Below are 11933 nucleotides of genomic sequence, written 5' to 3'. Positions count from 1 at the left end.
CTGGTATAATCCAGAACAAGCCTAAAGGCCTGAGAAACAGAAGAACCAATGATATAAGTCCTACTCCAAGTCAGGTACAGCAGTGCTGATATCTGAAGGTGGGAGAAGATTGATCTTTGATATGAGTGAACAAATTGTCCCTTCTTTTGCCTTCCATTCTTCAATAAATTGAATGATGCCCAGTTACATTGTGTTAGAAATCTACTTGGCTCAATCTACTGATTCATAGCTAATTCCTTCTGGTGTCAAACTCATAGACACAAACAAAAATAATAGTTTTGGAGTCATCTGATCATCCTTTACTTAGTCTAGTCCAGCTGATGCATAAAATTAACTATCACAAAAAGCAACAATTTATCCAATAATATGTAACTAACTCAATAAATAATGGCACATTTTTAAAGGTATGTTTCCAATAAACACCAACATGTGATGTATGTTTAATGATATGAAAAGACAGAAACAGTTTTTGTTAAGCATTGTTGTTATAGTTTTTAGTGAGAAGTCACATTATAATATAGTATGCAGTATGATTCCAATGTAACAAAATGTTACACAGGCTACCTGCTTAGTGATTAAAGGTACCACTTCTAGTGTCAATTGTTTCTAGCATGAGTTGCCTCCACCATGGAGGTAGTGGCCTTGGAAAAGCCGGTTAATTTCTCCAGTCATCATTCCTCATTGGTAAATGGAGAAAAGAAAAGTACTCACCTTCTCTAGTATTTGTCATGATCAAGAAGTTTAATCTATGTGAAGTATTTAGAAAATGCCCTAATTCATAAAAGGACTCAGCAAAGGCTAGATATTATTTTATTAATAAAACTATTTATACTTACATTTAATTTACATGTACATAATACAAAAGTAAAAGATAGTAGTTACCTTTCTTTTTCTTTGTGTCTCTGTGTTTTAAAAATATACCATAATAAGCCTGCATTTATGGTAAATTACAGATATATACACATATACACACAATCAACCCCCTCAAAAATTCTTTGTAAGAGAGAAAACTGAATATCACAGTTCATCTCTTTGAGGACAGTTTTTAGAAAACTATTTTATCTTTTTTGGCCTCAGTCTCATTATCCATGAAGTAGGACTTGAAATAGCAGGCTTGCTGTGAAATCAGATGAATGTTTTTTTTTTTTTAGTTATAATGAACTTAAGTAGTTTATATGTTTCTCTGCACTGAGAAAAATGCTCTAAATACATTTCCCCATTTAATCCTCAAAAGGGAGGAACATAAAATACCTGAGATTCTTATTCTCAAATAAAAAGTAAATGGGAAGGGGACCAAGAAATGGAGGGATGGGGAGGACAGGGAGAAGAAGGTGACATAAAAAGAACTAAGATGTGTTGTGTACACATGCCAACTTCCTACAGTAAGTGTGATCATTATATACTGCAAACATGTACTAATAAAAGTAAAAACTAAAAGAAAATAATAAAGGCAACTTCACCAAGCACACTCAAATCAGAGAGAGACCTGAACATAAACCCTTATTTTCATTAAGACATTTTATTTTGTAGTTGACCTTTCTTAGGCTCTTGGAAATTCCTATTTGACTCTGCAGTTAATTTCAGGGTAGTAGAATATACTTTCTATGTACAAAAGAATAACTTTCTGTAACGTACTATTTTTAGTAGTATAAATTGCCGAATTGCTTTCCCAGTATAGATCAAAGACAACCTGTCAATTCAAGGTTTCCACTCTTCCCTGTTCATCATATATTAGTAACTCTCATCTGCCCTCAATGGCAGTATGGTTTCATTGTGTAGATCAGTTTCATATCCCTAGTATGGAGGATGAATGTGTGTATAAAGTGGGTATGTTTATTTCATGGAATAGTCAGCTTCTCTGGATATGAATTTGTCTTCCCTGCACATATATCTTCTTTCAAAACACCATCCATGGAATTTTCTGAGTGCCTCATAAACCACCATGGTATTCCTCACAGAATTGCTTCTTCAATTCATAGCAGAGGAAGTAGGGCAACAGGCTTTCAGTGACAGAGTTCACTGGTCTTAACATGTATTCTGTCATTTTGAAACACCTGTAAGGATAAAATGGTGGAATGGCCTTAAGACTCAAGTACTGTAGTACCACCACTCATGACCTCACTTTGTTCCACGGTTCTGGGAAAGATGGCTGCGTTCCTGTTGTCACCCTATGTGGAGTTTGAGAATGGAAGCAAACTTTTGCAAACACTTTTGTTTGGGAACTGGAATTGTTCGTGAATGGAAACGTTTGTGAACAGAGGCATTACTTTACAGTACAAGCTAGTGGTAGCAACTTTCAGGGCTGGAACAATGTTCTCTGTGAAGCTACATCTGCTATAAATTAGTGTCTAGTAAATGACACAGTTTTTGTTTTTGTTTTTGTTTTTGTTTTTTGTTTTCCATAGACAGGGTTCACTGGCCAGGAATAGGGGGGAGTGGGACTGAAAGTGAAACTTTTCACTATTACCATAAGTGATTCATCAGCAAAATTGATTCTTTTCTTCCTGGCCTTATGTTCTGCTAATATCTTAGCTATAACAACTTTATGCATGAAGCGGCTTATAGACAACAGAAATTTCTCACAGCTTTAGAGCCTGAGAAGTCCAACTTCAAAGTGTGACAATATTTGGGTATGGTGAAGACTTTCTCCTGTTTCTTAAATGGTTTTATTTACATTGTGTCTTCACATGATAGTAGGAGTGAGGAAGGCCTGTGTGTGTGTGTGTGTGTGTGTGTGTGTGTGTGTGTGTGTGTGTGTGATCTGTGTGTGCAGACTGGATTGAACTCAGGGCATCATTCATGCTAGCTAGGAGAGTGTTGTTACACAGGGCTACACCCTGGCCCCTGGAATCTCAGATTGTAGATTAGGCTTCAACTATGACTTGGAGGAGTATAAATCTTTAACCCATAGCAGCTGGTCGAAAGTCCTTAAGTAAAATGTTTTCTTTGGAAGATACAGCAATGATTATACTGAACTGGAAGTTAAGATTGTCACTGGCCTCTTTGGGCTCCTAATGCCTCTGAATCAACAAGCAAATAAAGGAGTTACTATACCAGCTAGAATGATTGATCTTGATTAACAAGGAGAACTGGACTGCTACTGCACAATGGGCATAGGGAATTCCTACTCAGGAATACAGGAGATTCCTCCGGGCATGAGTTAATATTAGCATGCTATGTGATTAAAGTCAATGAAAAATTATAACAATTCAATTCAGATAGAATTATGAATGACTTAGATCCTATGGAAATGAAAATTTGAGTCACCCAAAGAGAGAAAGAACCATGACAATTGAAGTATTTCCAAAAGGTAAAGGAAACATGGAATAATAATGGAAGAAAGCATTTATAAATAAATGGTCACATAACCAGTTGCAGAATTGACAGCTGTAATTATTGAGTATTTCTTCCTTATTTTATTATTGTTTATGTGTATGTGCATGTATATATATAAATATATCCAATAACATTTTATTCCATCTTATTCCATTACTATATAACATAAAATATTTTAATAATAGTTAACTTTATATCATAGTTTTAAAGTTACAAGATATAAAAGGCAAGAGTAAACATTTCTCAAGGACTTTGCATGCTCTTTGGGAAAATGTGTTAGTAATTTTGGTTACATGTCACTTTGGTTATCTATAAGATTGTTGTTTCATGTTAGGTAGAACTATGACCTGTCATATCTTTATTTGGAGGTTAAATGTGGTTCAAAGAAATTTAACGGGTACCAAGTTGACAAGGGTTAGACTATAATGGTTAATTTTATATGCTGACCAGGGTAGGCTATAATATCCAGTTATTAATTTAAATACTAATCTAAGTTTTGCTATAAAATAACTTCACAGAGATTAAAATAAACAATTTGTTGTCTTAAAATAAAGGATATTACCTTCGATAATGTGAGTGGTGCTCCATCTAATCAGTTGAAGGCATTATAAGCAAAATCTGAGGTTTCCTGTAGAATAAATCCTACCTCAAGCCTGCCACATCAACTTCTCCTGGGTTCCAGCCTGCTGTACATATTTTAGATTTGCCTGTTTGGCAACTGCATAACCTAATATGTGTGTATATATATGTAGTTTCTTTGGTTGATAAAGCAGGATACCTTATATTCAATATATATAACAGGGCATAATGAGAATTGATCCTTCTGGGTTTTTTCTTTCTTTTAGTACATGTTCTCATTACATAACGCTTATATTCATCTTGGGGCCTAAGTACACACACACACACACACACACACACATATATATATATTACACACTTAATAATTCATTTTTTTATCCCCTTCCTCTTCCTTTCCTTCATCTCCTGGTCCCCTTCCCTTTTGCCGAATTTCTATTTCCCTGTTTTATTTCTTGATTCTTCTGATGCTAAAATTTACACTTATCATAGGATCTTCTTTCATTGTTAGAAGAGCCACTTTTGGGAAGTCCTTCACACATGCTATATAAGAGAAGTACCTACTTACAGTGGATCTGTTCCTGTATAGAGCTCTTAAAATTTCCTAGAAAAATTTCCTGAATGTATTTGATTCAGATTGAAGTACTAATTTTTTATTTTAATGAGGCAAAGAGTTATTTTCTTTATGACCAAAAGTATCTTTGGAAATTGCATTGCAAAATAAACTAAATTTTGGCTACTTCTCAGCTCAAGACCTAAGAAGTTGATTCCAATCTAAAGGAGAAAATTAGGCCTCTACACTGTAGATTTTGCAATGAGAAAGAGTGAAGAACTGTATATCTTACAAGGGCCAATGCCTTAAGGAACAGTGAGATAGATAGATAGATAGATAGATAGATAGATAGATAGATAGATTCATATAATATATGTTATACACATGTTATAATGCCACAGACAGGAAATCCAGGTCAGCAAAGGTAATCAAAATAATATCAATCAGGCTTGCAGGATACATCTATTTTTCTGAGATACAGAAGAGCACAATGAGGTCAATAAAAGAATCACCCAGTAGTGTTGATATCTCACCTTATTGTGTGAAACATCCTGTGAAGTATAGTTGCCCTTTTTTCTGAACCTAGTTTATAGATATCTAACTCACTGCTTAGAGTATTGCCAAATGTCATTTTTGAAAAAGGCACTTTTAACATTAGCAAAAAGAGTCATCTTTTCTGACTTATACTTCACTAAAAAATCTTTAAAGTCTATATAATATTCCACATGTTGCTCCCATTATTGAAAACCTCTACCACTAACATATGTACGTGTCAGTCCCAAATAACAAGAAAACAAGGCTGATGTGCAAGTCTATGTGACAACTTTGTATCAGTTACTCAGGGGAAATGAAATTCATTAGCTTAAATTGCTGGGTTTCCCATATCTTGTGGATAGTGTAGATTTCCGCTGTTCTTTATGAGAAATAGATTTCTTTCATTTACATTGTCTGAGAAATTATATTTAAAAGGATTATATTTATGTATCTGAGGGAAAAGTTCTTGTAAAACATATAGATTTACTGGAAGGCTGATGAAGAAGCTTCCAGTGGCTCAGAAAGTTCACATGATATCACAGAGAAGTCTTGAGGGGAAAACAAGGATCCCCCCCAAAATCCCACATATTATTTATTGTGTCTCCTTGGACAAGTCATTTAACTTGTGAGCATTTCTTTCTCCAGCTGTAATAATATGCCTACATCGTATTTCAGAGGAGTGTTGCAAAAATTCTCACTAAACATAGACTGGAATTTTATTACTGCTGAGAAAGAGCTTTCCAGTACCTCAGATGATAGGGTTTTAAAATATTAAATATACATAATGTGGCATTGCCGATCACATCTCATCTCCTTTCAAAGATTACAGAAAATCTTAAGTAAAGATAGACCATGCTGCTCTTCTAGAGCATGCTCATGGTTAACCCAACTTCAAAATTTTCTTGGGAAAAAAAAGATACAAGCTCCTGTGTTTGTTTTTGCCAATCTCTATTCACAGAAGCATTTTTACAGAAACACTTGGGGTTTTATTAATGTATATTTAGGATGTGCGGTACTCACAACTGAAAAAAATGTGGTGATGTTTATACGATTCCTACAGTCACCTAGAATTAAAGCACAGGGTGTAATTCCTGCAGTAGGTGCTACCTTTGGCATTCAACATAAAAATGTGTTGAAATTCTGAAGTGTTATGTAAGTGTTGATTATGAGTAGCAGTATACTATGAGACAGAATTTAAAAGGCAGGATTGAAGGTATTTTGCACTTTCTTTTTTGCTAGCACTCAGAATTTCATAAAAACACAAGATTTTTACTTTCCCCTACATATTTATTCACTTTTCTTTACAAGCAAAACTAGATGGCTGCCCTAGTATTATTAACATGGGTTTTATGTGGATGTGTAAGTGTATTTAATGATTATAAAAATTAAAAATTACATGCAGCATGCTACTTTATGAGTGACTCTTGAAGGTAATAGATTAATTTTAAAAAGCAGGGCACAAAATACTATAAATGGTATGGTTCCATTTATATGAAATGTCCAGAATAGTAAATCTACACATGTAAAAAGTAGTTAGTGGTTTCCAGGATTTGAGAGGGGGAAAGAATGGAGAGTGCCTGATAATAGATATGGGGTTTCTTTTTAGGGTAATGAAAATGCTCTGATGTTAGATATTGTTGATATTAACACACTTTGTGTATATATTAAAAAACAATGAATTACTCTTTTAAAGAGTCAATTTCATTATATAGAAATTATATTTCAAAAAATTACACAGAAAAAATGAATAGGAAAAATATTTAATTCTAATTAAATATTTATTTAATTTAATATGACGATGCCAAGGTAATATATTTTCAGTGCTTTAAACATAATAATGATTTATTTTGTGTTTAATGTTGCCCAAATTATTTTATCATTCTAAGTACCGCTGATGAGGAACCAATATCTTTTGGAACTAATACTACTGTACTTAACTTTTCTACTGAAATTTTTACTTGCCTTATCCAATATGACTTCCCATGCCTTTTAATGCATCAGAAGTCCTGAGTCTTAGTTTTCTCTATAAAATATGGATTATGCTATAAAATTAACAATAATAATTAGAGCTCATGGAGCTCATTGTGTGATTCAGGCTCAGACAAAAACTGTTACATAGTAACCAAATTTAGTGTAACAATCTGGGTACTACCAGAAGACAAAAAATAGTTATTTAAATAGAGAAAGTTTATTAGAAGTAACTGTCAAGTTATGATAGCAAATAACTATAAAGATGCCAAGAGAACTCCACCTAAAAGGCATCCTAGAACTGAGGGAGAGTTTCCAAGAAAGGGTCAGTGTGTTATTCACAACTTGTCAGAGAAGTATATTTACCACCAACTAGAGAAGTTAGCAGGCTTGTTCAGTTCAGATACGGTCTACTGTTAGGGATACACAAAAGATGGCACCCCAGGGTTCAGGAGAGCAGAGACTGGTAAATGAGGGGTCAGAAAGAGTTGAGTGTTGCTGCCAGTATGAAGCATGGAGTATGTGGTACCCACACCCAGAGCAATCACTGATGGACTTACTCGTCAGTCCTATGCTTGGGCTGAAAAGCCAGCGAGGAGACAGTACATTCCAAGAGTGCCTCTGGGACACAGCACTGCTGCATGTCACCACACACAAACAACAAAGAGCTGTGCAACAAGAGCAAGAGAAAATAAAATTTACCACACTGGAGGAGGGAAGAAGACCCAAAAGTGTTCTTCCAGCAACAATTGTGACAAAGTTTCACACTGAGCTCATTGTGCAAGAAAAATATATTCGGAGCCTACTCCAATATTGCAGAGCAGGCAAAATGTATCAGTTTTGTAGTGACAGTCTCTTTTTCACACAGTCTCTTTTTCTTCCTGAGGATACAGCTTGGCCATAGTTATCAGCTCCTCTTGTAGTTCAGTGCAGAGATTGACATGTGTTGTGGCCAATGAGATACAGGCAGAAATGATGTGGTACACTTCCAGACCTTATTGTGACAAACCATGTCTGTTCTTATATTACCTACATACAAAACTAGAAACAAAGAATTTAAATCCCCAGAGGATGGCAGATCCACAAAGTGGAAATATCTTGGAGTTATCTCTTTGAAGAGAGACCCCAGAGTAGACACATTTGATTAAGATCATTGAATTAAAATCAAATGTTTATGGTGATAAGCGATTGGAATTTCCCATTAGTTTGTTAACAGTAGGTTTTTTTTCTGACTTTCAAATTAATATCTTCAAATTGAGTGTCACCTTCACAGTAACCTAAAATATGTGTCTTTAGCTTAGTAGTCAGACAGTGACCAAGGGGAATGAATTTATCAGAAGCTGAGAAGCTAACATTAGTGTTAGGCAAAAGCAAAATATTTGTTGAAGTGAGTGGACCTGCAATAATTTGAAATACAGATCTCTCTAATGAGCTTATGTATCTAGTAGAAATAGTAGAGAAGAAAGCGTTAGAATGCGTTGGCTTATTTATTGCCCTTAGCAAAATATTGAGGAAAGAGTTGAGCTTAGAAAAGAATTGGCCAATTTGCAAACAACAATGAAAGGGAAGAGAAAGAGTTCAGAAATTTGGGGCTTCATAGGGTTGGAAAACATAACTATTTCTAATAATACACAAAACAATGATTTGGGGAGATAACAATCTTGTGGCAAATAAGAGACTAATTAACTTCTACATAAGTATTTTTTGCAGATTGCCTCTAGGTAATTACCATTGAGTTTGAGGAGAAGAGAAAAAAAAAGTGGCTGGGGAAGAAGAGAAACTAGAAATGGATAGAAAGCAGAGAAATAAGATATGTTTGAAAATAATATGTGAGAACAGACTTTGCATTGACTAGATGCAATGAACTGACGAGAAGAAAACAAATAAGCAAACTATCAAAGAAAATAAAGATAGCTGTCTCTCAAAAAGGAGATATGTCCTAATGTTCCCTTCAGATATAGGGAATAGCCCATATCTAAGCTCAAACAGCTGAACCTCCTTGAAGGAGGAATCAGAAGTAACAAAGAACAATGGACAGGAAATTTCTCCTAGAAAACGAAATGAGAGTTTATTGAAGGAACACTGTCTTCCATCAGGATAGAAACTCTTGATGTTCATTCAACGACATTTCAGAATTGCTATGGACCAACAACTGCTGCATGTTTCACTCTTCTTTTTTCCAAGTGGATACTGTATATCTTAGCTCTACTTCACTACATATTGGGCCTTGTAGTGGGGGTTTTGATAATGTGTCTTTTTAGTGCATGTGACTCTGGATTATGGGGATCCATACCTGAGCCTGCCATGGAGGACTTACCCCTCAGAAACCATGGACTTCGAACCTAATGCAGCAATTAGATGTGATTTTATGTTATTTTCCATCAGGAGGGAGAAAGTGTGTCAAAGAAAAGATAAGACATCACCCAACTTTAGAACCAAATTCAGTCAACTGTCCTTGTGCAGAAAAGTAAAATGGTGAGGTTACCTTTCTACATTTCACCAATAGACTGGGAATGGATGGCCTGCATGCCACTTGTAGATCTATTCTCATTCTCTTTATTCTTTTGCTAAAAGGACATCAAAATGGATTCTCAAAGTCAACACTTGGAAAATAATTACCTAAAAGAACCATTGGACCAAAAACAGTCATGTAGAAGTATTGCAGGAGTAAGAAGTGCACTTTGAGTTTTATGTAGCCTGCTGAAACTATGCAATTGTTTCAGCAGTTAGCTTTCTAAGAAAAATGCTCAGAATTAGCTTAAGTTAGGCTATGGATCCAGGACATGGGTGTGTTTTAAAAAAGCGTGATGATGATTTGGGTGAACAGGTAGCAAGACATGGAACAGGATGCAAAGTCTGGTTATAAACAGAGTTGAGAACCAGAGGGGAAATGGGCATTAGAGAAAGAAGGAACAAAATGAACCAAGCAAGGGATGATGGTGACATTTTCCTACATCAAACTGCTGCAACTTGAGCATCTTTTGAGAATCACAGTCCAACCCCACTTCCAGAGAATGATGAGGGGAACACTGCTGAATTTCTCTCTCCCTAAAGGGGCAATTTTCCTTATTATCTTAAAGAGTATGTCATTAATAATGGTTCAGAATAAGAGATAAGACACCACAGTAACTGTGGGGAAACTAGATGTCTGATCATAATTCTCATATTTAGCATTCTGTTGTACAGTTTTAAGGCCAAATAATAAAACCAAGAAAGTAGAAACTCTTTCTAAATAGAAAAACCCAAATTTTGTTGTGATCCTGATGAAGACTTAAATCCATGAATGAGGGAAACACCCCATCATTATATCCTTAACAGAGTTCAAAGTATGTATTACTTAAGAAGAAATTTTAGTGCACTGGTAGCAAATTCTAAAAAGAGAGCATTATTTAAAATTCCTGTTCATTATGTATTATTAGGACACAAATCCAGATCTCCTTTCCCACCTCTAAATGAGAGAACTTTATCTATCCCCTCCACAATACACATCTCCACACAGCAAGCACCAGCGTCATGGTGGTAGGGAGCAATTCATTTTCATGTTTTCCTCATGAACAGATGCCTGCAGTGAAGCTACAGCCGAGTGCAAAGTGCAGATTAGAAAGTGAAGCCTCTGCTCCCTTGATACATTAACATTCTCCATTAAGTTGCTTTACCGGGGTGATCCTGCAGCTGGGGGAACTTTCCTGCTCCAGAGTTCTTGTCTCCTCAGGCTATTTCCAGTTGGGTGCCAGCCGAGCACAACTTCATTTTTAATTTCTTCCCACGTATGTCTCTCTGACATTTGCTACCCATGTTCCCTCCTCCTTTCCAACTCAGGCCCCAATCAGGAAATCGCATGTTAAAATTCTCAAATGAGCAGCTTTTGCTGACTTTCTTGACTATAAAGTGCATATATTGATATTTAAAGGATTAATCAAAGCTAAATTCCCATTACGATTGTTAATTTTGGAGATTGTGTGATCCACCTAGCTCTTTTTCTTTTTGGGATGAAGGAAAGTTATAACCCCCAAGTACCACAGATTTCTAAAGAACCTGAGGACAGAGACTCCATGGATATGACTGTCCTTCAGATCAGATCACAGAAAATCATTATAATAAGGACCATAAATCGCTTCTTGAAATTGGGTTAATAGAAGACTTTAGAATAATGCACATAAAAATGGCACTATGGTTAGCTTTATTAATATTCTTAATAATGTTAGGCTATTACATTAAAACTGATATTAGTTTCATAGAAATTACTGTATAAGCTATATATATGTATCCTCTATGTAATATCAATATGTTAAAATATATACTAAGTTACTATTTAAATAGGTTGAAGGAATTTGGAAGTTTTATGTTGAAAAAAGAAAGGATAAAAAAGAGAGAGAATGAGAGGGAATCCAAGACCTGTGTGTTAATATTTGGAGTAGGAGAGTGGGTGTAATATTGGAAGCTTTCCCACTATGTAAAAGAGATGACAAGATTTTACAAATCTCATATTGCCCTAATATCTTGAGATGGGAATAACATGAAGATGTAATTTGTGCCCTGCTTGTGGAAGAGGGAGGGAGTAGGAGATCAGAGAACTCTGCAATCTCCCAGGTTGAAACTATTTTTTTTTTTTTTTTTTGGTACCAGGGATCAAACTTGGGACCTTGCCCTTGAGAGGTAGGTGGCAGAACCACTGAGCTAAATCCCCAGCCCGTACCCTAGTTCTTGATCTGTGACTTCTTCACTGTGTGATCAAGAATAACTCAGTAAACACCCTTGTAACTCACTGTCTCTGTAATGTTCTCCTTGGGTCTGTACAAGAGAAACAGTAGTGCTGCTACTTGAAAGGCTTGTTTGGAGATTAAATTAGCTAATATGAGTTAAGGAATATAAAGCATTTAGAACAATGGTACATAGTGATCACTGTGTGTGTACTTTACTTTTCATAATCATTAAGGGGATATTTAGGGGAATAAATGTTCCTAAC

Source organism: Heterocephalus glaber, unplaced genomic scaffold (assembly GCF_053883595.1).
Source record: "Heterocephalus glaber isolate CG9 unplaced genomic scaffold, H.glaber_assembly_v1.0 deba00001553, whole genome shotgun sequence".
NCBI lineage: Eukaryota > Metazoa > Chordata > Mammalia > Rodentia > Bathyergidae > Heterocephalus > Heterocephalus glaber.
The sequence above is the reverse complement of the archived record's forward strand: the minus strand, read 5'-3'. Positions refer to the sequence as shown.